The sequence below is a fragment of the Charadrius vociferus genome, unplaced genomic scaffold (assembly GCF_000708025.1).
Source record: "Charadrius vociferus isolate BGI_N301 unplaced genomic scaffold, ASM70802v2 scaffold743, whole genome shotgun sequence".
Lineage (NCBI taxonomy): Eukaryota > Metazoa > Chordata > Aves > Charadriiformes > Charadriidae > Charadrius > Charadrius vociferus.
In genome coordinates this window covers 856,333-861,651 of record NW_009647747.1, presented here as the reverse complement: position 1 = coordinate 861,651, position 5,319 = coordinate 856,333, and positions in this window count along the sequence as shown.

Genomic DNA, 5,319 nt, shown 5'->3' with positions numbered 1-5,319 from the left:
GGCCCCCGGCAGCGGGCGGGGGCCGCAGCACACTCCTGCCGAGCCCAGAGGCACAAACCGGCGTGATCAGAGCCAGCGGGCTCGGGCTGTTTTACGCTTGTGCTTGCCAGAACCATCTGGTGTGCGATTGCAGGGCTATCGATCCGGAGCTGTGAGCTGCCAGCCCCCGTGCTGATCCGGCATGGCACTGGTGGCACGGCCAGCTTCGCTCGGCGCTGCGCCCGCCTCACAGCCCCCGTGGGCCCCCAGGGACGCCGCTGCCCGGGGGGAGTCCACCGCCGGCCTGGTGGCCAGAGGGGCCTCGAGCGCGGCCGTCGCCTCGGCACACGGCAGGGTGTCGCGCTGCGGAGACGGTGGGCAGAGGCGGGAGGGATGGAAGCAGGCAGGTGGGCAGGGGGGGTCTGATGGGAGCTGAGCCCATGGGGACAGGAGCCCCCGGCATGGAGCTGGCAAGCAGGGACCTGCCTGCAGTGGCCAGGCCCTGTGCCCTCCACACACCCCACTGCAGGGCCGTGTCGAGATGTGTCGGGCCGTGCCATGCCATCCTGCGCTGGGCTGTGCTGGAGTGCCATGCCACAGCATGCTGTGCCGGAGTGCCATGCTGTGCCATGCTGAGCCGCAGGGTGCCTGACTGCTGTGCCGTGCCGTGCCATGCCAGGCCATGTAGCTGCTCCCAGCCATGCCGTTCCCTCCGCTGCCCCCCCGCCCTTTAATCAGTAACGCAGCGACGGCAGCTCCGAGCAGCCGTGTCCTTGTGTTTTATGTCATCCTTATCTCGGGTCCCGATAACCATCTCTACGTTTGTAAAGGTCCCACCTCCACTGTGTCTTTCCGGTAACGAAATGGGGGAAAATGGGGGGAAATGTCACCTTTTTGATAGGATCAGCAGGAGTTCAGCCTGGGTTAGACACTGGGGAGTAAAATTCTGAAACAGGCCAAGGGGGAGAGGTGTGCAGGGGTGGTGTGGCGGGGCTGCGGGGAGCTGTGGGCAGTGTGGTGTAGGTGGCGTGGTGTGGGCAGCGTGGCGTGTGAAAATGGCTGAGTCCAATCCAAAAATGGCTGTATTTTATATTCTTCCGAGGTGAGACACCACGTGTTACCAGGCTGCTCTCCAGGGCACCCGGAGCCTGTTTACAAACAGGCTGTGTACGATAGCACCCAGTTTCGTTGCCCTACAGATTTCCATTATGGATCCTAAAGGCTAACGATCCGTTTCTCTCCACACTGCTGTCGCCGCACGTCTCTGCAGTTCACAGTATTTTCCAAGCTGCTTTTCGGCGCTAACCAAGTGGGTATAAAATGAAGCTCCCCCCACCCCAGCTACCCCTGCCGTTGTCAGCCTGTGGTGGAAAAGAAAAAAGAAAGGCAGAAGAAAAAGAAAGCGCTGGCGTGAGGTGCCTTTGTTCAGGGCAAGTTATGCGTGAAATCTTTTTGTCCTTCCTAAAGGAAGGCAAAAGTTGCGGTTGATTTGGGGAAATGAGAGGTGAGTGCAGCCCTCTGGAAGCGGAGGTGCTGCGGCGGGGAGGCGGGGGGGGGGGGCTCCCTCTCCCTTCTCCCTCTCCCTTCTCCCTCTCCCTTCTCCCTCTCCCTTCTCCCTCTCCCTTCTCCCTCTCCCTTCTCCCTCTCCCTTCTCCCTCTCCCTTCTCCCTCTCCCTTCTCCCTCTCCCTTCTCCCTCTCCCTTCTCCCTCTCCCTTCTCCCTCTCCCTTCTCCCTCTCCCTTCTCCTTCTCCCTTCTCCCTCTCCCTTCTCCCTCTCCCTTCTCCCTCTCCCTTCTCCCTCTCCCTTCTCCCTCTCCCTTCTCCCTCTCCCTTCTCCCTCTCCCTTCTCCTTTTCCCTTCTCCTTCCCCCTTTCCCCTTCCCCTTTCCCAGAAGAGCTGTGGTTGGAAGGTACCTCTGGAGCCCAGGCACTCCAAGCCCTGCTCACGCTGTGTCACACAAGTGTGAGCTGGTGGCAGGACATGACGTGCTTTTTTAGGTACTCCGCTCCATCCCCTCCTGCTGTCCCTGGGAACTACCAGTACTCTCTCACAGGGTGGGAACCGTTACCCCGAAATTAAGATTAATCATACTTTGAATTTTAGCTCCGTAGGTTGGCAAAGATCTTCCAACACGTTTCACAACTTAAATGAAATACAACTTTTTGTTGCACAAAAAATGAACTGCACTGTTGTACTTGATTGTGTATTGATCCCCTTCCCTTTCCGGAAAGCCAGCTGCATTCGGCGCTCTCCGCAGGCACCGAGACCCCCTTTCTGTCGGTTGGGGGGTGCTTGGCTGTAGTGGGGTCAGTGCTGGTCGGCGTGAGACGGGGTTCCCCGGGGTTCCCCGCCCGGGTGGAGTGGCCGGAGCGCAGCTGGGAGCAGGGCGGCCGTCTGCCCACCGTGGCAGGGCGGCCGGGGGCGCAGGGGGTGCAGCTGGAAGGGGCGTTTGCCAGCGCCTTCGGGGGGGCTGGGCTGCGCCAGTCATTTCGATCAATTATGCTCTCTTTAAGTTAACAGAGGAAAGATGAGAAATTGATTTTTTTTTTTCCTGACAAAATGATATTTTCAAAATTCAGGAGATAAGGCCTGACTTTGACCTTTTCTTTTTAAACCCGCGCCTGATTATTGCATTCCATGATTATGTTATATTACACATGGTAGTGTCTAATTCTGGCGTCTTGCCAAATTGATGTCAAAATCTTTCCAGTAATCAACCCAGAAACGTATAAATATCAGTGCACAGCGCGGTTGTAACCGACACGGTGGGTACGTTGCGGCACAGCGCTGCTCATGCGCCGCGTTGCCTGTCCTCTGCCTGCCGTGTCGGAGGCAGTGCGAAGGGAGCGCTCTGCCCTTCTGCCCCGTGGGAGCCACCTGCTTCGGCTCCCCGCGGACCCCGCGCTCGCTTCTCCCTCTGCGACAGAGGATGCGCGGGTGTCCTTTGGTGCCAGGCGAAGCCGTGTCGCTGGCGGCAGGCGCGGGCACGGCTGGCAGGAGCAGTGCCGGAGAGCCGGGGCGGCCGGTTGCAGCTTCCAGGCTAACGAGCTTTGGCTGCCCAGCGGGACGCGGCGTTGCCTGCCTGCATGGCTGCCTTTGCCAGAGGCTTTCCCTCCGCTCTTGGGGGAGGGAGGAGGGAGGCTTCTTTGTTGGTTTTCCTCCTTCTCCCTGCCTGCAGCCAGGACTCCCCAACCCCCTGCCGGGTGCCCTGGCTCCCCCTTCCCTGGTGCGGTGCCCGGAGGCTGGCGGGATGGGATGGACCAGGGGGCTGAGCTGGCCTGGCTGCATTCGCCCCAGGCTTTCCTGCTCAGCATCCTTCTTTTTTTGGCTGTGGCTTCCCTGTGTGTTTGAATTTTCATTCCTCTCCTCTTTTGTTTACCAGGGGTTTGACTCTGCAGCTTCCTCCAGCACCCACAGCCATCTCTGAGCGTGGGGAAGAGCCCTTCAGCGCCGCAAAACTGGCTGGCTGACCCAAACCGCCCGTACAAGGGCACGTCCAGGGGTTCCTCCCCTGCGCTCACAGCCCCGCACACAGCACTCACGCTGGTGCAGGATGTGGCACAGGCACGGGTGAGCTTTCCCTTAAAATAGCTGGCACGAGCTGGCCGGGGACGACACACATCATTTTCACCTGCTTTTAAACAAATATTGCAAGTGTTTTCTTTTGGTATTTTGAAATTGCTCTTGCAACTCCTTTCTGCTCTGCAGAGGGCAGAGGGGACAGCTCCAGCCCCCGGTGACGTCTTCCCAGCGGTGCAGCTGGACACGGGTCCAGAGGGGACTTCAACCTGTATTGGCCCCGGGTGTATCTGCTGCCCAGGGACTAAGATTTGCTCATGAGAAGCAGAACCAATATTCCTTGTGATTTTTCTCCTCCCAGGCAGAATTTCAGTTATTTAGAGGTAAAAGACAAGTTGGACAATATGGGGTGTTTTTCCCTGAGTTTATCAGGGGGCAGTTTAGGGGGTAGAACATGCCTGAGAAAGCCGAATCCAGCTTTATCAGTGCAAACATAAACAGGAAAGAGGGCTCAGGGGTTACCTGGGGGAAGCCAAATCCTGGCTGGGCTGTTTGCCTCCACCACTGGCACCCTCCGGCTCTGGCACGGGGGGGCAGAGGCTCTGGGGAGCCTTCCTTGGATTTCTGAGTGGGAAGATGAAGGAGAGGACTTTTCCTCTCCCACCACTACACCAGAAATTGGGTTATGGGGCAATAAATCCCCGCTGGAGTGGCGCTTGCCAGGCTGCCCTTGCTAGGGGTTCCCCGAGCAGCCGCCAGCCCCGGTGCCCCCTTTCTCAGGTGTCCTCGCCAGGCAGAGGCAGCGGCTCCCAGGGATGGGGAGCGCAGTGCCTGCGGCACAGCGTGGGAAGCCAGGAGGTGCCGGGGGGAGACGGGGAACGGGCAGCAGGTACGTGGTTGACTGCGCGGGGGTTTCTGCTCCACAACTCTCATGGGACAGCCCTGGCTGGGCGCACCCTGGCCCCCGCAGCGAGAGGGGCAGCGGGGCCATCCCGGCGTGGCTGATGGCACACTTGGCTGGCGAGGGCCATGGTTAAAGATTAAAACTGGATCCAGTTTGCAATATTTATCTTGGGAGCAGGAGGGCCCCAGCTTGTTTGGTTTGTGGGAAGTGTTGAGTGTGATGCTGGCGTGGAGAAACCCGGCAGGGCTGGCCCCAGCGGGGTCCCGGTAGTCCCCGCGTGGCGGGTGGGGGTTTGGTGGCACTGGTGAGGTGGGCAGGACAGGCAGAGACCCGTAGCACGGGCCCACATCAGCGGAGAGCCCTGCGGTCAGGAGGTGCTGCTCCCCTCCCACGCTTGCCTCTCAAATGGGGATGGGGCACCTGCCTCTCTCCCATGATCGTTTCAAGGATAAATAGATTAGATATAGTAGATATTAGGGATGGGAAGCGTGCAGGTAGCGTAGATAACACTTTCTCATTTATATTGCGCTACATATTACCTCCTAAAACATTTTCCAAAGATCAATAACTGGTTGCCCAGACTATTAGCCCTACTCTGGAAACATCCACACAGATGTACCGGGACAGTGAGCTCTCCACTTTGTACAGACGTGTGGGGTTTAGGTACATTTTGGTGACAAGAGTGGCTGATGTGCGAAGAGCAAAACCTGGTATTTGGGAGCTGACTTGCGTTGGTGCTGTGCCAGCCAGGCAAACCTCTCCAGAGCGATTTGCGCATCGGAACACATCAAGAACAAGCTGTCCCAGCCAGAGATGTCCTGAGCTGGGTTTGAATACCGGCCACGTTCGCAGAGCAGAGATGCGCTGAGAAACAAGGCTTTGGCCAGCGCGGGCAGGAGGTCTCAGTCAGCCCCATC